Source organism: Dendrobates tinctorius, unplaced genomic scaffold (genome assembly GCF_039654945.1).
Source record: "Dendrobates tinctorius isolate UK_male_01 unplaced genomic scaffold, ASM3965494v1 ptg000243l, whole genome shotgun sequence".
Taxonomy (NCBI): domain Eukaryota; kingdom Metazoa; phylum Chordata; class Amphibia; order Anura; family Dendrobatidae; genus Dendrobates; species Dendrobates tinctorius.
The window spans coordinates 10087926-10114230 of NW_027361910.1; the positions used below are offsets into that span (position 1 = coordinate 10087926).

The 26305-nt window shown below is 42.9% G+C and overlaps 1 long non-coding RNA gene across 1 annotated transcript in view; it reads right to left on the reverse strand.

Moving 5' to 3' along the window:
- Positions 1-569: 569 nt before the first annotated feature.
- Positions 570-26305, reverse strand: part of LOC141060696 (uncharacterized) — a 45505-nt gene continuing 19769 nt past the window's right edge. Inside the window, exon 2 of the long non-coding RNA XR_012222749.1 lies at positions 570-1537. This is a non-coding gene — a long non-coding RNA (uncharacterized lncRNA). The remainder of the gene's footprint in view (positions 1538-26305) is intronic.

Here is a 26305-nt window from a genome sequence, read left to right on the forward strand (position 1 = left end):
TCAGGCAAGGCATTGGAGTGGGCTACGCCACTATGGGAGCGTGGTGACCCAGAGGTCCGGACCGCTGCTCACTTTCTAACAGATATTAAGCAGGTCTTCCTCGGTCCAGGGGTCACGCACGATACCTCTCTCCAGCTTCTAGCCTTGACTCAGGGTGCTCTCTCGGTTAGTCAGTATGCCGTCCGTTTTCGGACACTGGCTTCCGAGTTGGAGTGGTCCGATAAAGCCCTCATCCCTGTGTTTTGGAGAGGTTTGGCGGAGCAGGCAAAGATGCTCTCTCCACTAGAGAGGTTCCTGCCAGTTTGGAAGAGCTGATTGCCATTTCCACCCGCATTGAGCTCCGTTTTTCGGAGCACGGTATGGAGCGTGCTCAATCCAAACGGAAGGTTACTCCGGCTCCCAATTTTTTGGAGCCTCTGGAACTACCCGAGCCAGAGGTTCCACCCCCAGAGCCCATGGAAGTGTCATGGATTTTTGATTGATATAGATATATATCTCTGTGTGTGCTGCAGGCCTGTCCTAATTAGACAGAGTCTTACTGAGTGCTCAAGGAAGGAAAGACACCAAGCTTAGTTAGCAGCAATCCTTTCCAGCAGAACTCTGAAAGTTTATTGAATATACTTGGTTTTATCAGTTCGTACAAAGGAGTGGTTACTCATTAACATAAAGGCTGAACTTCTTATCTAATTGGTCAGTTTAAATACACGAACATATATGGGTGTCCGACCTGAGGTGACTTAGACATCATATGATCTACTGTCCCTTGTCCTGCAATGTAAGCAAGACTCCAATATCGGCTTGGACCATCTGTCGTTACTTCCTCTTCTGTATGTCTGGGACAAATGTCACAAGACAATGCTATCATGAGTTAACATCAGCTCCCCAGACAGGCTCATGGGGAGGGTAGCAGGTCATTTCCACCAACTAGTTACAAGGTTCAAACTGTGAATATGCATCTGTGTGCATATGAGTATATAAGAGTATATAGCATATAGCCTATAGCAGGCAAGTGAGATCTAGATGAAATACATATACATATATATTTCCATAACAATCCCCCCCTTAGATATCACTTTCCCTAAATTCCTGCTTCTTGCCCAAAGCGCTGCAACTCTTTTATGCTGTCAGTGGACTGACGTACGCCTAGCGCATACATCCTCCTCTGTATAGACTTTTCGCAAATGGGCGGTCAAGAGATCTTTCCCTAATGGGGGTTTGGTGCAATGTAATCAAAGTCTCTTAGTTAGTAGTCTATGCAGTCAGTGCATGTGTATTCTCTATCAGGTAGGTAATTTATTCAGTCAGGTAGTTCATCAACAGCATCATTCCAGCTCAGGTGTATCTTCTGGCATGAGGGCTTTTTCCTGCAATGCGGTGCATGGATCCAGGTGGGGGTTTTCCTTCCAGGTTGGTGGCATCAGCACTTGGAGAGGGGCCATCGGATCTGGGATCGAGTGCTTCTCCTTACAGACTTTTTCCACCCACACTCAACAGTCTCCTGACTTCAGGGCGTGCATACCAGGCACCAAATCTGGACCTGGCAATGAAAGAAAAAAACTTGAGAGTGGACATTAGCAAGATTCTTGATAAATTCAATTACACATGCAGACAAAGTATAATTTTGCATAGTTAACTGCTAAGTAAAGAATACCCTTAACCTGGGGGTTAGACCCAAATAAAGTTTCATATTGGTGACAGCTTTTTCTGAGCCTAGGGGAGTGTCTAATGCCAGGGTTTGTCTGTCTCTTGGCAGAATTTTTTAGCATGCTGCTCTTAAGTGTCCCACCTAGTCTATGGTGCCGGATGGTGGGAAGTGTGTGTAGGCCTAAGTCTGACCCTACTGCTGATCAGGTCTCTTGTGTCAGGTTTGCTGTGAATGTGGGTCCCTGATCACTTGCTATCGCTTCTGGAACCCCCCTATCTGCACACTATTTTTGAGAGTAGCTTTTTTGCAGTAGTCTTCGCCAACCGGTTCCTTACTGGGAAGTCTTCAGGCCAGATGGCGTGGGGGAACTTTTCCCGCTTGTCCGATGTTGAATTTGTCGGAGGCCAAACAGCTGCTGGGAATTTGGCTGTTAAGATGTGAGTTGAGTCCAATCAGGTCATTCATCTGTGTCTTCAATTCTGTGCGGGGCCATGTGCCCATTGAACCACCGTAGGGTACACACTGAGGTAGACGTTTGAGGTAGACGTTTGAGGTAGACATTTGAGGTAGACATGTTTCTTGGAGATCAGTGTTTTTGCCTTTTAGCATCCAGCTTTCCTTCTCCTCCTTCCAAGTCTGGTCCTGCTACTTCTTGTACAGGTTTCAGGAAGTCATTTTGTCAGGTTTAGTGACTGGATTGTGGTAATTGACATTCTCTGAGCTGATTGTGGGATTTTGGCTGATGTTTAGTCTATGTCCGTGCTGTGGCATCTCCCCTCCCTCTGTATGAAGACTCGGGTTAGACTGTGTCAGAGGAGGACTTAGGACTCTTTGCATTGGTACAGATCCAGCCGGCATTCTCCGGGGATGAGGGGGAAGGTCAAACTGTTATAGCCTTGGGACACCTTCGGACTCAGGCAGCTCGTCTCGGGGAGACGGGGTAAGTGTTGCCGTGGACTGCTGACCGTAGGACTGTGCTGGAGATGAAGATTCCCCACGAGAGGGTGGTGGAGGACAATCTTCTGGAGTGTTCACCATTAAAAACATCCTTCCTGGTAAAGGTGGGCACCATTCTTCTGCCTCAGAATTCATATCCATGTCAGAGTCTTCATCCTGGAAGTGATTCAGCTCGTTGGCTGGTGGAGGAGGAGGAGGCACTTCTGTCCAATTCAGAGATGGCATCTTCACTGGTTTTCCCATTGACTTCTGTTTGCTTCAGTCGTATGTAGTAGCCGTCCGGCTCTATGACCTCTCCCATTTTCCATATTGTCTTCCTCTGGCTGTTTCTTTGGCTGCCACGTCTGCCATGTTGATGCCCTGTGTCTCTACTGTGTTCAGTTTTCCGTGTGCCTTGACCTTCAACACTGCCACCACTTTTAGTAGTTGAAGAGCGTCCAGCAGGTCTCTGATAGCTCCATGATGCTTCACGGTTGACCCTCTGGCTGTGAAGAAGTCTCTTGCAGCCCAGATGGGTCCGAAATCGTGTGCTATGCCATGCGAGTACCTGGAAGTTTTGTTCTTCACAATCTGGCAGGCCTTTCGTCAGCTCTATCAGTTCCACTTTTTGGGCTCTTGGCTGACAAACTTCCTGACCATAGGATGTCTTGATTGCTGGTCACTGCACAGCCTGTGTGGAACCTTCCTTCATCATCTGCAAAACTGGAGCCATCTACGGTATCTTGCAGATTTTTCATCTGAGGGTCCGTATCCGTATCCCCCCTTGGGAGTGGGAGTAGAGACAGGTAACGGCTGAGAGCACTGAAGAGTGGAGGAGAACAGCCCTGTCAGGAGGGCGTGTACTGCAGATATTGTTTTCATGCAGGAGGGCCCCCCTTTCAACTGGATCCAGGCCAGCTGAGAGGTATTCTGGAGGCCTATGGTTTTCCTCCATGGGTCTGTTTTAAGACACCAGTAGCATGACCTTCTCCATCTTTGTCCTTCCTTTTCCGTTCGGCCAAGACGGGATGGCTTCTCGTAGTCAGTGAGGCCTAGAGCTGGCGCAAAGACCATGAAGTCTTTCAGTTTGCTGTACGAGACGAAGGCTGCTATGCGTTGATGCAATTATACCGAGGCTACATTAAGACTGGAGCACCAGGGATCCAAGTTCTGCAGTACGAGACTAGACCAAGGAAGGCCTGCATCTTCAGAGTTGTTGAGGGAGCCATCTTCTCCTCCGCGGTCCTCCGGTCATCTGTCAAGAGTTTTGTCTAGTGGGCGATACGGTGTCTTCAGGAACTTGCTTTTGACACCACTGGACTCTGTTTTGCAGAACTTACGTTGCTGCTCCGCCAGGCAGAGTAGAGGAGACATGGAAAGCGCTGTGCAGGTAGCGATGTCGATGACTTCTGCATGCTCCGCAATCCAGTTGACGGGGATGGAGGACAATGCTCTGGCGAGCTGTGAAAGGCTGTTCCGGGCCTTCTTGGGCATCACTGTCCATTTGTTTGGCACCCCCCTTGTGCGTTCTCAGGAACTGGTCGTCCAGGTGAGGGGGAATATTGAGGGGAGCTTCGGGCAGATCCATTGCCGTGAGCACCGTTGCTGTGGCTGGCACGTTTGTCAGCAGAGAGTGCAAATCTGGCACAACTGGGGTTTCAAACACGGTTGCTTCGCTCACAGCCCTCAGGTTATGCACCATTCAACCCAGTCTGATTCTCCTTTCACAGTCTTCCTCTTGATTGAGAAAAGCTGGGACTGCATGATGATTCCCGTGGGTGAGGCGGCTCAATCTGGCCTTGCTCTTCACAGTGCCGTGAGTGACTCCCATCTTCTGGCACAGGGCCAGCAGGAAAACAAGCCATTATACTGGGGTCCTCTTCATCAGAGATGACGTCCAGCTGAGCTTTCTTGCTCTCGCAGGGGGTCTTTTTGCTGGGGCGTCTTCTTTACAAGCCAGCAGCCGTTCCTTTCACCCAGCTTGATCTCAGGTCTGTATTTGTTAACCAGTTTGAGGGTCTGAGTGGCTGTCTTCTGGTCTAGGGCCTGGATTAACTTCAGGGAGCACCTTCAGAATCTTGTCCAAGATGATCCTCTGGCGCTGGAGCTGGAAGCAGTGCAGCCATTCCACAAAGCGGGTATGGTCCCTCTGGGTTGAGAGTTTTCCTGGCCCATGCCAAATTTGTTAGGCCGCTTCTTGAACCGCAGTTCCACTTAGACCTCCAGTTGATCAGAGGCAGTTTAGCTCTGGGTGATGAGCAGCGGATGCTGGGCCTTCTGAGCATCCAGGGTTCCAGACTTGAGTGACACCCGCACTGGCGCAACTTGAAGTCTCCCTTGGACCATAGGCTTCCGGGTGCTATGTCCAGCACCTCCTTGGGTAGGCTTGCGCCGGTTGTTCGAGTGAGGCTCTTGTAGGACAACCAGTATGGGCATGATTGATTCTTCTTGGGTCTGGGGTGGAGAAGAGGTCAAGGTCCCATCATCATGGGACACTTTGGTCACCTTCAGTTCCTGCAGTAGGTCTGCACTCATCAGGTGGGGTGGGCAGGTCTCCACCGTAAACTGGAACTGGATGGAGTGCCCTGGCAGTGTCCTCATGCTCAGGGGCTTGCAAGCTGGGGAACGTCTGTCTTGACCTTTAATCCCCATACAAGACACAGAGTGCTCTGATAGACTGGTGGGGTCGGGGATTTTCACTTCTGACTGCATCAGTGTCCACAAGGAAAGATATGACAGCCCCCAGTGATTTGAGGCATTGGGTCCGCTGATGGGGTTTCACATGTCAGGGGCATGACGTCTGGCGGATCTGGTTTGCCTCTGTGCTACGGACAGGGTTGTTCACTGTCTTCTGTGTTTCTTTCTTGGCCTATTCCTCTGCGGGATGACCTGGGTTGCCAGGGTGCTGTGCACTGGTTCCAGAAATGGCCAAAGTTGCCACAGTTGAAACACCTGTCAGCTCTCCTAACTCTGTGTGATAGTTGCTCCTCCATGTCAGTGGCCACCACAGGAGGGCTTGCCCTTCCGCACTCAATTCTTATGGCTACTGCGAGTAAGACATCTACTGCTATTGTCCTGTACTCAGGCCTGGCCACTATCAGTAGTTTCTTGATTGGTTCTCTTAGTCCATGCACAAAGGCCCGTGCCAACATTTATCTGTGTATCTGATAATGAATAGTGAAGCCTAAAACTTGGAATACTTGCCTCACTCTGCCATGAAACGCATCTACAGACTCTGTCTCGGCTTGGCTCATGTTATGCAGGATGAGTTCTTGTCTGGCTTTGGCCCACTCTCTGAGCTGTTCAATTAGCTTTGATCCTGATTCCCAGGAATGCACATCTAATTCTGATGGAAGCTTGAAGTGTTCCCTCATGTTTGGCCAGAGTGTTTCACCTGCTTTTATCTCCATTATGGACCAGAGATCACTCCAGGTTGCAGCATATGTCTGCTGGCTCTGCTGCATTCTTCGGTAAAATGGCATGGGGTCCATATCTAGGTCTGGCAGAGTTCTTTCAATACTGAACACCTGACTAGGGGTGAAGGGCACATAGTGGAAGAGTTCTGGCTCTATCTACCCCTGCCTTCTTGGTGTCTGTGAGCTTCCCCTAGTACTATGTAGCATAATCCCCTCTTCATATTCATCAGAGGAGGAACCGTGCTATTGTGTGTTTGTTTTGTGTGTGGGCAACACTCCCCCCCTCTGAGACTGTAGCTCCGTCTGACACATAGGATCTTCAGTCTCAGACTTAGCAGCTGCAGTCTCTGATGGCCCACACCTCCCTTCTGTTAGCTGTTGTATCGGGAGGGCACCTGTGTTGTTGTGTGTGGGGAGTGATTCTCTTTCTTCTCCCGGTGTCATAGCTGTCTCTTTAGAGAGGGTGCCGTGGAAATAGGGACACCTCATTGTCTGGATCTGGCACCGGGCCAGCTGGTGAACGGAGAGGTGGGGGAATAGGAGAGCGAGAGAAGCAGGGAAGGTGGAGAGATAGTGGAGGAGAGTGGGGATGAGACGAAAGACGGGGAGAGAGTGAAGACGAGGGGGATGAGGGAGGAGGAGAAATGGATGTTGGTGAGGAAGGTGGAGAGGGAGGAGAGATGGGAGAGAGAGAAGGGGGAGAGATAGGCGGAGGTAAAGAAGATAGAGGGGAGTGAGAGAGATGGTGAGGGAGGATGAGGTATAGGAGGAGAAATAGATGAGAGAGGGGAGGTGGGAGTAAGAATAGCAGAGGTAGAGGGAGGAGAGAGGTGAGAGAGGTGGGAGGAGGGAAGAGTGGGGTGAGAGGAGATGGGGAGAGAGGAGATGGTGGGGGGAGTGGACTGCTTCCCCTTTTCTGCTGTCACAGAAGGCATGCTTAGATCTGTGGTCCCTCTCAGACGGCACAGATTAGAATGCTGCTGAAAACACTTTTTGTACGCGTAAAAAATAATCTTTTTCCTGCCACACTAACTTTCAGCACCTTCTATGCTGTAAAATCCGCTGTCACTTTAAGAAATGCAGACAGTAATTCAGATTCACTAGCTAAAACTTCCCTTTTCCTTTTCAATACATTATGCCATGCTACAGCTTTGAAGAAAAACTGTTCTTGCAAAACCACATACTATGTCTGTTTTAAAAACTGAAAAAAGTGATCAAAACTTTAAAAACTTTGCAACCCCTTTTAACTTGCTGAAAAGGGAAGGAAAAACAAAACCAAAATATTTAGTAAAAAAAACTCCAAAAGTAGTGGAAACAAAAATGGAAAATCAAAACTGACAAGAGAACACAGGAATAACCAAAAGCAGGTAAAAATTCACTTTTTAACAAAAAACTGAAAGAAAGAAGTGAAAGCTAAAAATGAAAAACTGATAAAATGTGACAAAAAGTGGAAGAAAACTAAAAGAGATAAAAATGGAAAAAGATTTTAAAAAGTTTTTAAAAGGCTAGAAACCAAAAAGTTGATAAAATCAAAAAGTATATAAACTTTAAAAAGAACCACACAGGAAAATCAAAAAACAAAAGAAATCAGGGAAATTGGAGGGAAAAAAGAAAGAAAAACAAAAAGGTACAGTCAAGAAGTTGGTAAACCTTGGAAAAACACTCCAAAAAGAAAATAAAATAAAAATCCAAAAATCAGTACAACCTCCAACAATAAAGTGTTAGTGCAGAATGCAGATCACGCACCCACTTCCTCTTTCTACGCCTGCGTCTCTCAGTAAAATTCTCTGAGAACAATGGAAACCAAAAAGCATACTGAGACTACAGTGATATGTTCAAAAGACCCAGCTTTCCCGAAAATTCTCACACTACAGTAACAAGAATAAAAATCTGCACCAAAAATGCAAGATAAAGCATAAAATAGGGAAAAGCAGAGAACAAATATGACAATATGAAATATATATATATATCAGGGGCACACCCTGTAGGCAAAAAGAGGAAGTGTACAAGAAGGAAGAAAAAAAACTTTTTCTGCTTCAGATCTTTGTGGAAATCAGCAGTGAAAAAACAGGTTGATGCACATATAGATGTCCGGGGAGAGATCGAAGCCCTTGTTTTGTGACACGTATGTCAAACAGACGCTGGTAACCGATAACTGCCAACCACACTGGGTGCACTGCGCTCGGTGACCCGGGAATGTTTACCACGCTGTATCGGACGTCCTGCCTGGCTCGTCCATAACAGGAATGTGATAAATCCCACAAAATTGCCTCCACCTGATACCTGGGCCGGCTTCTCCTGTCCTTCCCTGTGACCAGGTGTGTTGGTGGCAAACCGTCAAGTAGTTTGGCTTGCAATATCTTCCCCAAGCTAACACCACCATGTGCCTGGCATGGGCGCTCCTGTCCCTTCCTATGCACGGGTGTGCTTGTTGCGATAGCTTGATGGGAGATTCGCCTTGTGATAACTCAGTAAGACCCCACCACCTGTCCCTGGGCAAGGCTTCTCCTGGCCTTCCCCTGTGTCCAGGTGTATTTGTGAGGACCTATCTGAGTGAATCAAACTCCCCTATTATCAGTTTCCCAGCAACCACAAGCACAAATCAGTCACCGTGTTTCCACCAGCTCTCTCCCGGATCTAGACACTCAGGACCACAGCAGACATTTTGCTTATCCCAGGGTTTGGATAAGAGCGTGGACTTTTTTACACTACCTGGGTTTGGTGAACACACTGACTGGCTAGAGTTGCTGACCCGGACTGGGCACAGGGAAAATTCAGGTAAGATGACTAGATTTTCTTACCTTACTTATGGAGTTGCGCAAATATCCATTCCCTTGAGCCAAGGCCTTGGCCAGCACCTCTGTCCTCTCCGGTCAGCAGGGTCCCCGTGTGTTTTCGTCCACAGCCTCGCGTCTGGTGCGCCACTTGTCATGGATTTTTGATTGCTATAGATCTATATCTCTGTGTGTGCTGCGGCCTGTCCTAATTAGACAGAGTGTTGTGAGTTCATTCTCTGGTTCACCAGTTGTGAGTTCTCCTTCCAGACTCCCTCTGGTGGTCACAGGAGGTAGTAAGGCTGATTTGATCGGTGGAGATCTGCCACCTGAGGATGACGATTGGACCTCAGGAGGCTCAGATTGGATTTAAGACAGCCGACGCCCTATTCAGTTGCTGGTGATTCCGTCTGCTTGTCAGGTCTTGGTTCTCAGCTCTGTTCCAGTCAGCTCAAGCTAAGTTCTCTGCTAATGTTCACACTTGATTTTGTTGTTCTATTCAGTTTTTTGTGTGGTCAGCCAGCCCCGGCTTGGGCTGTGCTGAATTTCCACTCTTATTTATCTGTATTTTGTCCCTTATTAGATTGGCCTCTTTTTGCTCTGTCTCAGAATATTTCAGAGTGCTGATTTAGTGGGAGAAGTCTAGTGACTTCAGGGTTAATTTTGCTATCAGAAGTGTTGGACAGTATTTTGTAGGGTTTTGGGCAGATTGCAGACAGTGTCTTTCCTTTCCTATCCTCTCTAGTTAGTTTGGGCCCCATCGTTTGCTCAGCCTATTTTCCTACCTGTGTTTGTGTTTTCATCTTGTTTCGCCATCAATACATGTGTGGGGGCTGTCTATTCCTTTGGGGTCTGCTCTGGGGCAGTTAGTTTTCCCTTTTCTTGCTTTAGGCTTATTTAGTCCTCTGGTCGTGACGAGGCGTCTAGGTTCATCGTAGGCACGCTCCACAGCTGCTGCTAGTTGTTGTGGTAAGTTCAGGGATCTGCAATCTGCATAGTTACCAAACTCTCTGGTTTTTCTGGGCTTAGCATGTTTAGGTTTTTTCCTCCTCGGTGACCCCTTCATAACACAGTCTTATTGAGCGCTCAAGGAAGGAAAGATGCCAAGCCTAGTTAGCAGCAATCCTTTCCAGCAGAACTCTGGAAGTTTATTGAATATACTTGGTTTTATCAGTTCGTACAAAGGAGTGGTTACTCATTAACATAAAGGCTGAACTTCTTATCTAATTGGTCAGTTTAAATACATTAACATATGTGGGTGTCTGACCTGAGGTGACTTAGACATCATATGATCTACTGTCCCTTGTCCTGCAATGTAAGCAAGACTCCAATATCGGCTTGGACCATCTGTCGTTACTTCCTCTTCTATATGTCTGGGACAAATGTCACAAGACAATGCTATCATGAGTTAACATCAGCTCCCCAGACTGGCTCATGGGGGGTAGCAGGTCATTTCCACAAACTAGTTACAAGGTTCAAACTGTGAATATGTATCTGTGTGCATATGAGTATATAAGAGTATATAGCCTATAGCAGGCAAGTGAGATCTAGATGAAATACTTATATATTTCCACAACAGAGGTGTCTCACACCGTTCTTCAGGCGTGTCCGGCACAAGACTCCAGTCGTGGCCTTATTTGTCAACACGCAGGGTCTCAGAACAACAGTGCCCCGCAACTGCCAGATTCTGTACCGCCGGGTAAGACCATTGTTCCTCCCCACCTTCGGCCGAAGGTTCTTGCCTGGGCACACACATCCAGGAGGGGTGGTCACTGCGGCTATATGCAGACCACAAAACTCCTGGCAGGGTCTTACTGGTGGCCGCACAGGGCTCGGGATGTTAAAAAATATATTCGGGCCTGCGCCTTTTGTGCTCGGAATAGCCTCCTTAAGCGAAGAGCGGAGACGCCCGCCGGCACACGATGGCGTTCCACTTCAGCTCCTGCTGTCTCCCACGGGTCCCTTCTCTGACCTGGCGATCTTGCCACCCCTGAGGCCTTCCACGTGTCCCGGGTCTCTCTGTCATCTACCGGGACATCAGACTTGCCTGCGGACGAGTCTGAGGCCTATACCTCTTACGGGCACAAGTTTGTGGATCGCTAGGCTCAGGGAGGGGGGGGCCTAGGAGGGGGGGTAATGTTAGGAGTCGGATTCCTGCGTTTACTCAGCAGGGATCCAGATCCTCACATTCTGCACTCTTCTCCTGTTTTTCCACTGCAGAGGAGATTGCAGAGGAGATTGCCTTGCAGCAAATCTCTCCTGAGGCTAAGTCCTTCTGTCCTCTTACTGGGCATGCTCGTGGGATGGTCTCCCATTGGAGATCAGGAGTCATGTGCTCAGGTCCCGCTCTAGTTCTCATTGGTCCATCTCAGAGATCTGGAAGCGTGCAGAAGGTCCCAGCTTCTATAAAAGGTGCGCATGGCTGTTCAGCCATGCGCTAGTATAGTCATACTTGCTGCTGTGTGTATGAGGACGGATGCATGATTCTGGTGACTGACTCATTTGAAACCCCTTCCCTCTGATATTACGCATGTGAATAAGGACTGAGTTAGTTTCAGCGCCAGCGCTCCTCTGCTTCAACTCGCACAGCTGCTAGCGTCCGACATTGCGCTTGCACCTTGCCTTTGTCGTTTGGCGGCAGTGTTCATGCCGCGCTGCAGTAGCAGCCTCCTTTGCGTTTGCAGTTGCAACGCTGCGCACACGGTAGGTCTAGATGGACGTAGTGCCGCAGTCTTGGACTACTCCTGTGACCGTATACCGTGTGTGCGTTTTTTACTGAGTTCTGTGACTACAACAGGCTCAGTTACTTGTGTTTGTATTTTTGGCATCTCCGTGAGTTTAACTGAGATTGCTCTGCACACCTGGGTGGAGTTTAACCCCGTGTGCAATCCCACCATATTGCTCCTGCCACCACCTAGCAGCGGTTATTTCACCTACTGCACGGTGGACCCCGAGCGGCGAATGCACTTTATTTATATTTTATTTAGTGCGTTCCGCCGTTCCTAACAAGTACTGAGTAGGGGAAATGTAAATACATACTAAAGAATATGCAAATAAAAAAGGAAAAATAAGAAAAAAAATATTTTGAACAGTTTACCTTAAAATCTTATCTCAATGCCAAGTAACAGATATAAAAGCTAAACACATTTTAGGGTAATAAGAAATAAAAATAAAAGGGAATAATTGTTAGGCGTCGGGTTCCTGCCTTTGCACAGGAGGAATCCCGAGCCTTACCTTCTGTGGTCTCCCATTCAGTCCCGACCAGTGAGGAAGCTGCTCAGCAAAGATGTCGATCCCAGCGCCTTGCTCAGGCTAGTGCTGTCAGGTTGATTGCTGCTGCCACCTCTGGTTCAGCTTTAGCAATCTACACTAGCCAGCAGCAAGCAGCTCCAGAGGCTAAGACCTTTTTGAAGCCTACTGAGCATTCCTGTAGGACGACCTCTCATTGGAGGTCAGAAGTCACATGCTCAGGTCCTCAAGCAGCTCATATTGGACCATCAGGAAGGTCCCGGAAGGATGCTGCTATAAAAGGCTCGCATGGCCGCTTGGCCATGCGCTAGTATAGATAAAACAAACGAAAAACCGAGAATAATGTCCAATAATAGAAAATATTTTATTTTATTAGATATCCAACAAAAATGTATATATGTATATATGTATAAAATTAATAATAAGGGGAGGCCAATGCCAAAATGAAGGCACTACCTGGGGACAGCAATAGTCACTCAATTCAATGCACCTGCAATGATATCACACAATGTAAAGTGAAAAAATAAAAAAAAAATTATATATAAAAGCATATATAGAAAATGCTGGTGCTAATATAATATATTTAAGTGCAAACAACATAAAATGAGTGCAAGCAAAAAAGGAACTGTGTAAAAATTATTATATATATATATAAAAATAAAATACCAAAATAATTAATAATAAATATGTTACCACAAATAAAGTGCAATGTGCCACAATGTTGTAAACAAAAACATGTGCAAAAAATTCCACATATATGTGAAAGCACAAACAGAGTGCTGAAATAATTGATAATAAATAAGCTGCCACAAATAAAGTGCAATGTGCCGCAATAATGTAATAATTCAGCGCTGATAGCATAAAATAAAAAATAAAGATACACAAAAATTGTGGACAGTGTAGATACCTTTCAGCGGCTTCTGTCCCCAGGATGTGCCAGCCCCGACGCGCGTTTCGGCGTACCTTCGTCAGGGGGTGGCAACATCCAGACAGGAAGGAGTTTAAATAGGGCAGATGACCAATGAGAGCGGGGGGAGTGTATGATGACGCACGCAAGGCATCGTAGGTAACCAGGCAACCCCACACCGTCGGCCCACGTGTATCCCCGGTCGTCGCAATACAATGATGCGGCGAACAAGGACGCAGGCTCGGCGGGCGGGACTCCCGGAACCCGATGCCAGCGCGCGTACAACACGGACCGCTGTCATTGGGCTACATATAACACATGGTACATGAAGACATAAGGCGCTCTGTGGTTGGATAGGTAGGACACATGACACACAGGTCCTGAGCGCACATAACAAACAAAAGAATCACATGGTATGAAGGTCCTATTTGATATAAAAGAAAATAAAAGCTAATACAAATATAATGCTATCAGATAATACATAATATATAATGTATAATACACAATAGCATATAACAAGCACCAATAGAAATGACCATATACAATTATAAACAGAATAAGTTATAACTAAAAAATAATAAATAATAGTAAATAAATAATAATGAAAAAATAGTAGTGAGTAATAATAAAAAAATATAGTAATGAATAGATATATAATGGTAAATAATAAAAATGAGTAAATAAATAAAAAAATATAAAAAATAATAAATAGTAAATAATAAACTAAATTAGAAATAAAAATAAAAATAAATAACAGTAATAATAAATAATATAATATGATAGATGAAAATAATAAATAGTAATAATTAATAATAATGGTATACAATTATATACTCATTTTTCATTAAAGTATATATTTGAAAAAATATATTTATAAAGCAAATAAATATATATGACAAAATACTAAGTGCATATTTAGTCAGATTCACAAATACATTGATGCAATAAATCTTTATTCTTTGTCCTTTTTCCTTTTCTTCTTTCTTATATAGATATATCAGCAGAAGAGTAATGGCATCGGCATCAATCAACTCCAAGATTCAACATAATGGACGAATAGCACAAGGTAATTGCTGATACAACTTAGAACTAAAAAATGACAAATAAAAATATGTATAAGCATTATATATAATCAGTACATTGTAATAAAACCATGTGAATAAATAAACAATTAATAAATATATCACATACCCAATAAAAAAGAATAATTAATAATAAAATATAATATATATATATATAAAGAGATATAAAAGAAGCTGGATGACTAGGTGGTCATAAAAAGGGGACGTAACTGATATTCTCATTTAGACCTAGAGGAGATGTAGTTTTAAGAGTCCAAATCATCTTGTCTCCATTTGTGCTAATTTTTGACTGATTTGGCCTCCCCGTATGGAAACCGGAATTGTATCTATTCCTCTTACCCGGAACTTACTTGAATTAATGGAGCAAAAACTGAGAGCGACATTTCTGTTTTGAAAACAATTCCGAGACATTTTAACCCCTTAACGACCGACGATACGCCTTTTAACGGCGGTAATTAAGGGTACTTAAACCACAGCGCTGTTAATTCACGGCGCTGTGATTTAAGTGAATAGCGCCCCCCAGTGTCGGATTTTCTACGGGGTCTCGGCTGCCAGGGGTAGCCGAGACCCCAGAGAACATGAATCGGTCGTTTTTTACCGACCCCCGCTTTTGCGATCGCCGTTATTAACCCTATAACGGCGACCGCAAAAAAAAAAAAAGCCGCGATTTTACATTTAATTTCTCTTTCCTCTGATGTGATCGCACATCGGAGGATAGAGAAATAGGGTCCCCGATCCCCCCGGTCCCCTCCCGGTACCTCTCCCTTGTCCTCCATCCCCTCCCGGTGGTCCCGCGCCCGCCGGCGTCATCCGATGGGCGCCGCCATCTTGCGCAGTGCGCCCGCCGGGAATCTGCTGGCTCCGGCTGGCAGATTCCATTCATTATTTTGATCACTATGATAAACGATCATAGTGATCAAAATAATAAAAATAGTACATAACCCCCCCATTTATCACCCCCTTATATAGGCACACATAATGAAATAAAAAAAATATTTTTTTTTTCAGTTTTCCATAAGGGTTAGGTTTAGGCTAGGGTTAGGGGTAGGGTAAGAATTGAGGGGTTTCCACTATTTACCAACTTTGGGGGTCTAAAAATTGGGGTCTAAAAAAATCACTTTTGTGGAAATAAAAAAAAGACTTTATTTTCACGGCTCTGCGTTTATAAACTTCTGTGACGCGCTTGGGGGTTCAAAGTGCTCACCACACATCTAGATAAGTTCCTTAGGGGGTCTACTTTCCAAAATGGGGTCACTTGTGGGGGGTTTCCACTGTTTAGGCCCATCAAGGGCTCTGCAAACGCAACATGATGCCCGCAGACCATTCCATCAAAGTCTGCATTCCAAAATGGCACTCCTTCCCTTCCGAGCTCTCCCATGCGCCCAAACAGTGGTTCCCCCCACATATGGGGTATCAGTGTACTCAGGACAAATCGCATAATAACTGTTGGGGTATGATTTCTCCTGTTACCCTTGTAAAAATAAAAATTTGGGGGCGAAAAGATCATTTTTGTGGAAAAAAAATGGATTTCTTATTTTCACGGCTCTACGTTATAAACTTCTGTGAAGCACTTGAAGGTTCAAAGTGCTCACCACACATCTAGATCAGTTCCTTCATGGATCTAGTTTCCAAAATGGAGTCACTTGTTGGAGTTTTCCACTGTTTAGGCACATTAAGGGCTCTCCGAACGCAACATGGCATCCGATCTTAATTCCAGCCAATTCTGCGTTGAAAAAGTCAAATGGTGCTCCATCCCTTGCGAGCTCTGCCGTGTGCTGAAAAAGGGGTTTACCCCCACATATGGGGTATCGGCGTATTCAGGAGAAATTGTACAACAAATTTTGTGGTTGATTTTCTCTTTTAACACTTGTGAAAATAAAAAAAATTGGTTCTGAAGTAATTTTTTTCCAAAAAAAAGTTAAATGTTAATTTTTTCCATCCACATTGCTTTCGTTCCTGTGAAGCACTTAAAGGGTTAATAAACTTCTTGAATGTGGTTTTGAGCACCTTGAGGGGTCTAGTTTTTAGAATGGTGCCACTTTTGGGTATTTTCTGTCATGTACACCCCTCAAAATGACTTTAAATATGATGTGGTCCCTAAAAAAAATGGCTTTGTAAATTTTGTTGTAAAAATGAGAAATCGCTGGTCAACTTTTAACCCTTATAACTTCCTAACAAAAAAAAAATTTTGCATCCAAAATTGTGCTGATGTAAAGTAGACATGTGGGAAATGTTATTTATTAAGAAATTTATGTGACACATCTCTCTGATTTAAGGGCATAAAAATTTAAAGTTTTAAAATTGCAAAATTTTAAAATTTTTTGCCATATTTCTGTTTTTTTCATAAATAAACACAAGACTTATTGAAGAAATTTTACCACTAACATGAAGTACAATATGTCAGGAAAAAACAATCTCAGAATCAGCAGGATCCATTAAAGCGTTCCAGAGTTATAACCTCATAAAGGGACAGTGGTCAGAATTGTAAAAATTGGCCTGGTCATTAAGCTGCAAACTGGCTCTGTCGCTAAGGGGTTAAACAATTTCACAATTGCGATTCAAGTAAGTTCCCGGTAAGAGGAATAGATACAATTCCGGTTTCCATACGGGGAGGCCAAATCAGTCAAAAATTAGCACAAATGGAGACAAGATGGATTTGGACTCTTAAAACTACATCTCCTCTAGGTTTAAATGAGAATATCAGTTACGTCCCCTTTTTATGACCACCTAGTCATCCAGCTTCTTTTATATCTCTTTATATATATATTATATTTTATTATTAATTATTCTTTTTTATTGGGTATGTGATATATTTATTAATTGTTTATTTATTCACATGGTTTTATTACAATGTACTGATTATATATAATGCTTATACATATTTTTATTTGTCATTTTTTAGTTCTAAGTTGTATCAGCAATTACCTTGTGCTATTCGTCCATTATGTTGAATCTTGGAGTTGATTGATGCCGATGCCATTACTCTTCTGCTGATATATCTATATAAGAAAGAAGAAAAGGAAAAAGGACAAAGAATAAAGATTTATTGCATCAATGTATTTGTGAATCTGACTAAATATGCACTTAGTATTTTGTCATATATATTTATTTGCTTTATAAAATATATTTTTTCAAATATATACTTTAATGAAAAAGGAGTATATAATTGTATACCATTATTATTAATTATTACTATTTATTATTTTCATCATATTATTTTATTATTATTACTGTTATTTATTTTCATTTTTATTTCTAATTTAGTTTATTATTTACTATTTATTATTTATTTTTTATATATTTTTATTAATTTACTCATTTTTATTATTTACCATTATATATCTATTCATTACTATATTTTTTTATTATTACTCACTACTATTTTTTCATTATTATTTATTTACTATTATTTATTATTTTTTAGTTATAACTTATTCTGTTTATAATTGTATATGGTCATTTCTATTGGTGCTTGTTATATGCTATTGTGTATTATACATTATATATTATATATTATGTATTATCTGTTAGCATTATATTTGTATTAGCTTTTCTTTTCTTTTATATCAAATAGGACCTTCATACCATGTGATTCTTTTGTTTATGTTATGTGCGCTCAGGACCTGTGTGTCATGTGTCCTACCTATCCAACCACAGAGCGCCTTATGTCTTCATGTACCATGTGTTATATGTAGCCCAATGACAGCGGTCCGTGTTGTACGCGCGCTGGCATCGGGTTCCGGGAGTCCCGCCCGCCGAGCCTGCGTCCTTGTTCGCCGCATCATTGTATTGCGACGACCGGGGATACACGTGGGCCGACGGCGTGGGGTTGCCTGGTTACCTACGATGCCTTGCGTGCGTCATCATACACTCCTCCCGCTCTCATTGGTCATCTGCCCTATTTAAACTCCTTCCTGTCTGGATATTGCCACCCCCTGACGAAGGTACGCCGAAACGCGCGTCGGGGCTGGCACATCCTGGGGACAGAAGCAGCTGAAAGGTATCTACACTGTCCACAATTTTTGTGTATCTTTATTTTTTATTTTATGCTATCAGCGCTGAATTATTACATTATTGCGGCACATTGCACTTTATTTGTGGCAGCTTATTTATTATCAATTATTTCAGCACTCTGTTTGTGCTTTCACATATATGTGGAATTTTTTGCACATGTCTTTGTTTACAACATTGTGGCACATTGCACTTTATTTGTGGTAACATATTTATTATTAATTATTTTGGTATTTTATTTTTATATATATATATATACACACACACAATAATTTTTACACAGTTCCTTTTTTGCTTGCACTCATTTTATGTTGTTTGCGCTTAAATATATTATATTAGCACCAGCATTTTCTATATATGCTTTTATATATAATTTTTTTTATTTTTTCACTTTACAATGTGTGATATCATTGCAGGTGCATTGAATTGAGTGACTATTGCTGTCCCCAGGCTGTGCCTTCATTTTGGCATTGGCCTCCCCTTATTATTAATTTTATACATATATACATTTTTGTTGGATATCTAATAAAATAAAATATTTTCTATTATTGGACATTATTCTCGGTTTTTCGTTTGTTTTATTTTATTTGCCCGAGTTGTCTTTTTATAATTTATTCCATGGGTGCATAATTACGATTATTAGGTGATTTTATATTGCACTTCCCTTGAGTTATTTTAGTTTATTTCATGCGCTAGTATAGACAGTAATTTGTAGTTGTGTGTGTGCTGATGGATGCATGTGTTTGTGACTGACTCATTAAGACGCCCTCTGTCGGGTTGTGTATGTGTATAGGGTATTGGAGTTAAAGTCAGCGCCTAATAATGGCTTTGCTTATGTTCCATGGTGCACCCAGTCCTCAGCACCATGCTTAGCGCCAGATTGTGCCATCCAGCACAAGGCACTACTGTACTGCGTCTTCTGCAGCGACTGTCAGAGCGATGCCATGTGCAAATGCAGCGCTTTCCAGCTCTAAGCCTAGGCTGGTTAGTGGCGTCTGCCAGTGCGGTGCTGTAAGCACGTTGTCTGCTGTATCGTTTGTTTAGTATATTCTGGCTTCACAGTTGCGGCGCCAAATTCTAGCACGTCTAGAGGGACCCTAACCCTGTGTCATTGGGGCAGGGTCCTGTGACCAAATCACTAGCGTTCATTATGCGGTATCGCGGCCCTGTGAAGCAACAGGGTCCGCCTCATATTCACCGGGTGAAGTTAACCCATGTGTACTTGGTATACCATCGTTTAGTGTTCGCCATTACCGAGCAGCAGTTAACATCTCTGCATGGTGGACCCCGGGCTGCGAACGCACCATAGTACCATGGAAAAGAAAACAGGTAATGGTGCTTTCACTATTGAAAGTCAAATAAAAATAGGAGTAGAAATGCAATTTGTCTCCAAGGGGATTTTTATTTTTACAAAAGTTATTTTAAAAAAATGCAGCTCATTTTGGCTGTGAACAGCCTTCCTCAGGTACTTCTTCACTGTAGAATTGCAGCACTGGGGTCATGGGTTGAAAACCAACCAAAGGAAAACAACTGCATTGAGTTTGTATGGGTTTCTTCTGGTTTCCTTCCACACTCCAAAGGCATATTGGTAGGGAATTTAGATTGTGAACCTCATTGTGTAAAGTTGAAAAAAGGGAGGAAGGATACAGCAATGAGCGGAGATAGCTAAAAATAACTTATTGCAAAGATATTAAAACAAGTAACACATATTGTCGGGCATTAACACACTGAAAGATCAATGCGTTTCGACTTGCATCTTAGTCATGAACAGAACATTCCATGGGAAACGGAAAATTTTGTCTAAGGAGATAGATGATGAGACACAGTTGCTGATAAGTCAAATTGTTGTTAAGTCACCAGGGGAACCAGGGTGCCATGGTGGAAAAACAAAGTGGTGGATGTCGAAGTAACTGGCCTACCTGGGAAGCTGACATGCAGAGCAAGGCCAGTAACGCTGAGGGGTCGGGATCAGCAGTACCAAAAGAAACAGGAAAAAGCAGTGGGTGACTAAAGAGAGAAAGCAGGCAACTGTTCCACAAAGCACCCACACTCCTGAATTTCCCCGTCAAAGAGTTAGGTGTTCCCCAGTCTGGGACTTTTCTCAGAGACTCTGAGACAAAAAAAATGGTCATTTGCGAGCTGTGCCATGCCAAGATCCACACAGGCTTTACAACTAAGAACCTTACCATCACAAGCATGATCAGGCACGTCCTCTAAGCACCCTACTCGGTGGGCTGAACACCTGGATCCACAATTAGTGCCAGCTGGTGACACCACTGACCCTTCCCTGTACTAGGCGTTTGCCAATTCTCTGTCCATGACTCTGGCAGAGATGCCTTCCACCCTGCACCCATCCTTGCACATTCTGAGGCACCATTATCAGGCACTTCCAAATCCTTGTCCCAGCTCAGCATTCAGCTGTCCCTAACCCAGGCCTTGGAGTGAAAAAGAAAGTTGCCAGCTACCTACCCACAGGCACAAACACTAAACAGGCACATTTCCACACTGATAACCATGCACATTTTGAAGTTTAGGCATCTAGACATGGAGGATCTCCTCTGAATCATGATGTCCCTACCATGTACCAGAACATGTCCAGGACTATCACCAGGGCCCTTACAAATGCACTTACTGAGATTGTTCACTTAATAACCAACACGTGGCCAGAGATGCTATATTTCTCTGATGGCACACTTGGTGAATATTGTGGACACTGGGTACAGAGTCGCACTGTGGCAAAGCACATGTGCTACTGAAGCCGAAGATTATTGGCACTACTTCTACAAGGGGTTCCTCCACCTCCTACACCTGTTTCTGCACCACCTCTTACTTTTCTTTGTCCTCCATCTCTAATTTGGTATCATAGAGCGCATCATCCACATCAGCAATGGCAACAGGCTCTGCTTAACCTAATTTGTCTAGGAGACTAACCACACACCATGTAATAGTTATGGAAAGGAATAACAGACCAGACAGATCTGTAGCTCTCACAGCTGAAACTCCAGCCAGGCATTGTCGTGTGTGATAGTGGCAGTAACTTTGTGGCAGCCGTGAAGCTTGGAAAGCTCACACACATACCATGCTTGGCCCACATGCTCAACTTTTTAGTTCAGTGGTTTCTGAAAACCTACCCAGATTTGACAGAGCTTTTGGTCAAGGAACGCCATGTCAACGCCCATTTCTGCAAGTCAGCTACAGCTTCAGTTACTATAACAGTGCTGCAAGAGCACATAAAAGTCTCACCTCACCAGCTGGTGTGCGACATGACCTCATGCTGGAATTCAACACTGCACATGCTGGAAAGGCTTTTGTGAGTAGCAGGGGCCAGTTGTTGAATACCAGCTCCAACATGCCCGTCGGTATTCTTGTGAGTTTACGCACATAACAACTGAAAAGTGGCCATGGATGTCTGACATTTGGCGGCTCTACAAGACTTTGAGGACTCCACAAAAATGGTGAGCAGTAATGATGCCATAAACAGCGCCACAATCCCACTTCTTTGGCTACTTAAAAAGTCACTACTCAAGCTGGACACATGGCTTGAGCTGAATTAGGCCCTCCAGTTGTTTCCTTCAAAGTTGTATGTATGATTCTTCTGATAATTCTTTTTCTGGCTTTGCACTGTGTGCAGAGCACTTTTGAGTGTAGAAGTTCCACAATTACACTTTCTTAATATTTGAATGAGGCACTCCAGTTGGTGCCTTCAATGGTGTATGGATGATTTCCCCCCCTTTATAATTTTCTTCTGGCTTGGCACAGGGTGCAGAGTCTTTATGAGTGTAGAAGTACCACAACTACACTTTCTTAATATATTAATGAGGCCCACCATTTGTTGCCTTCAAGGGTGTATGGATGACCCTCCTTATAATTGTTTCTGGCTTTGCACGGTGTGAAGAGCCTTTCTGAAAGTAGAAGTACCACAACTACACTTTATTCACAATATTTGAATGAAGCACTATAGTTGATGCCTTCAAGGGTGTATGGATGACCCTGCTTGTAATTTTTGGCAGGATTTACACTTGGGGAATAACCTTTATGAGTCTAGTAGTACCAATACATGACAATTTGAACAGCATGAGTATGAGGCCCTCCTTTATGTCTAATATAAGGTGTATCTGTGTCCCTCTTCCATCATATTTTCGTCAGTTCTTGCCTCCGTCGTAAATTACACTGAAATTTTCAATTTTTTATTTATAAAAAATTAAATTTTGGTTTACTTAATTATTTTTTTAAATCCTTTTCACATTGTGCCTTATATACAAATCATTATACAGGAAAGAATATTTGTTAACATTTTTTTCCTGTAAAGTCCAATTTCTCGTCGATTTTGAATGTTTTATTGTCAGTCCTTAAAGTGGAGTAAAAGTGTGACACCATTGGTCACAGCAACAATTTGGGAGTCAGAAATTCTTCTGGGGTCTTCCAGATGCTGTTCTCCATTCAGTACTTTTTCCATCCATTCTAATATTTTCACTGCCCCTCAGTACTCCTTGTAGGTCTGCCGGACAAATGCTTGGATTTTCCATTGACTCCCATTTTACTCGTTACTTGAAACAAACATCCAAGCATTAGGAATTGCTCGGTTCGAGTAACGAGCATCCGATTATTTAAGTGCTTTGTCATCACCACTTGGCTTCTTTTCAAAATTTGAATACTATGTCTGCCTAGAGCTGTCCTCTTTATGGATTGTTTCATACACAGTTGTGTAGTGACTGCGTGCCAAAATAATATGTATTTAGATTTTTTAATTTTAGTCAGTATACTTAATTTCGACTTACCCAGCTTATTGTTTGAATATTAACTTTGCATTATTATCACAGAACAGGTAATGTAGTGTGATATTTATATTAGTTATGAACTGCATCACTAGAGGTCAGTAAAACACTGAGCAGAATGCATTAAGAGCTATGATATGTCTTACAAAAACCTATGCAATGTTGTATCTGTAATACATAATTAGAAAAATGGAGATTTTGAGTAGGAAAAAAGTGTCCTTATTGCCAAGAGGATAACATATTTCTTTCTGCTGTCAGAAATGTATGATTAGCCAAATGGTAGAGTCGTGTTAGCTCAGAATTACTGAAACTGTCACAAAGGAGCTGTTCATTCAGCACCACCTGCAACTGAACAGCATAACATAGTGTCCATGAAAATGTCATGCAAGTGGGAGAAAGTGAATATAAATGTTTTGCACTGGTCATTGCTTTCGAGACCAACGATAATAGACTTCTTCTATGTGAGACCTTGACTGTCAGCTTGACAAATCATAATTGAAAGACAGAACCATTTACAATTATAAACCTTGTTTTATGTCAATTAGATTACAGTCTGATTTGGGCCGGCTTCTTATTTTTAGTTTATCTTAGAAAAATATCAGTGCTATGCAAATCATTAATAATCTCTCCTCTCGGCTCTCATAGAGAAAATAAGCTGAGCAGGTAAAGGTTATGCAGATATGGATAATGTCACCATTAATATTTGGAAATTAATTGTGCTTTTAGCAACCCTAAAAAAAAAAAAATTAAGTAAAATACAAATTGAGCATCTTATACAATGTAAGGTGTAGTTTTAAATTGACAATTGCAATCTGGAATTTGCCTTAAATGAGTTGTTTGGTCCAAATGGATAAGTCTGCAGTCACTCCGTGTGACTGCAGACTAAAGGTCCCGTTACATTTAGTGATGCACCAGCGATCCAGACAACGATACGACCCGGTCAGGATGGCTGGTGCATCTCTAACCGGTCGCTAGTGAGCTACCAAACAGGCAGATCTCACCAGCGATGTAGCAGCGGTCGGCTGTCGTCACTTATCTGTCACACGCAGCGAGGGTGAAGTCTTCTGCCCGCGTCCATGGAGTCGCTCATCAGCGCCAGCAGGAAGCCGACGATGAGAAATGGATCATCCCGTTCTCGCGCGATCAGCGATATCCAGTGGGGAGCCGGGTCAGAGGTAAGTGTCACATGTAGCGAGATTGCTAGCGATATGCTGTTGCGTCACAAAATCGGTGACGCTTTAGCGATATCGCTAGCGATCTCACTATGTGTGAAGGGGCTTAATGAATCCCCCCAGAGCAAGCACTGTGCGCTGCTGGGATTCGCCGGTTTCTGACCCAGGACCCAAATATAGTGATAACATTGTTGTAGCTGGGCAGAGACCAGTGAAGCTTTGTCCACCCACCAAGGAACTATGAAGTAAGGAGAATGCATGGAGACTTCAGAGCTATGAACTGCTCATGAGACAACTTGAGAATTTCTCTTGGAAAGACAGATTTTACTAGACCTTTACCAGATATAAAGCATTAGCCAAGCATGCAATCCAGCAAATTAAATCTAAAAGCACAGATTTAATGTATTGTACATTTCCCTGACTTATTTGCTATCATTAGAATGTTTTATTTAAAGACAATGGTGGTTAATTATACAGCACATATTAACTGTGAAATTAAACAATAGATTAGGCTGTTTTAATTCCTTATCACAACATTACTTTTCCAATGATCCCTTAATTTATTATATATACAGTCTCAAGTTTCAATTATGTACATTAAATGAAGCATATCTAATAAATAATGTATACTTGTTAAGTTAATAAAACATTTTACTGTAAGAACTTTCAAATGCTCAGAAAAAAATATTTATGGTGTACTAAATTAGGATTTCAGCTGTACAGCTCCACTATGGTGATCTATAGAACAATTGTGAGCCTTCATGTGCCCCATAAATAGTGTTGAGCATTCCGATAATGCAATATCGGGTATCGGCCGATATTCGCTGTATCGGAGTTCCGATACTTTTAGAATATCGAATACCGGAATCGGAAGTTCCCATAATGCAATGAGCCATTTTATTCAGCCAATGAGGAATCCTAAGAAGTGTGGGCACATCCTGTTATGCATGTTAGGCATGTTAACTAATGGCATGGCTGTGAGCAGACCACCCAGCTGCTCCTCCACCAGACACACGCTGAACAGTGATCTATGGAAAGTGAAACTAGTGAGGGAGGAGGAAATGACCAGTTCTCATTTCAATGCCAGAACACACACCCCCGGACGTTTATCTTAGAAGCAAGAGATGATATCTTGGAAACCGTGCAGACTAGCCACAGAAGGTAAATTACTTATTGTCAGCATTCTGCAGCCCAGATATGCACTGAGATTATGTGAAAAGCCCGGACAACCCGTTTAACATAGTCAATATCTTTGTAACTCCGAACGTCTTAAAAAAAAAAATTAATTCCTGCTATTCCATTTGATTGGGCTAAACCTCTATGCCTTTAATGTCTCCTCCACCTCCCCCAATACATTCTACATTATTCCTAGTTGTTTTCCTTCATGTAGGATTAACCTACAAGGAAAGTAAAGGATTTTTTTCATTCCGATATTTGTGTCCCATTGACTTGCATTGGTTTCCGGTATCGGAATCGGCGATATCCGATATTTTTGGGGTATCGGTCCAATCTAATCCGATCCGATATCGGAAGGTATCGCTCAACACTACCCATGAAATGATGCAGCCTCAGATGGTCACTCTCCAGTATAATACTCCACCCTTTATAGGCATGGTACAATGGATAGTGAAAAGGTTGGGTCATAGTGCAGCAAGGAAAGATTTGGATCATTGTAAAGCTTTTTTTTTTCATTTAACTTGTCTTAGCAGTGGACACGCCAGACTCTCACACAGTGCGCTGCCACACACCTCTCCTCTATCCAGATGACTGATGAAGGTCAGTTGTTGACCGAAATGTCCCATTTTTCTGGAATTTCTTCACTCAATAAATAAGTTCTTGAACACGCCTATATGAATGCCAAGTATTTCTACATCACAGTTTTAGCATTTAGTGAACATGGTAGAAAGGCAAAACAAAAAGCAATTGTGGAAATGCACTTTTTTTTGCAATTTCACCGCACTTTGAATTTTTTTCCCCATACACAATATGGCAAAACCAAAGGTGTCGTTCAAAAGTACAACAAGCCCTCACATGGCCTTATTGATGGAAAAATTAAAAAGTCATGGCTCTGGGAAGACTGGGAGCAAAAACCAGAAATTCAAAAACTGATAAACCCAAACGTTAAGCAATGGGTCACTTGATGCAAAAAAATACATTTTGATAAATATATCAATTTTATAATCGCCCAATTAAAATTTTAGAATGATAAGGTACCTTTCTAGGAGGTTGTGATAGGCTGTCAGTTATATGACTTTTAAAAATGTTCTAACTTGACGAAAATCAACATTTTTAAAATGATATATTCATGGAACAAACCCAGGTGCCATGTCCTGAGGTG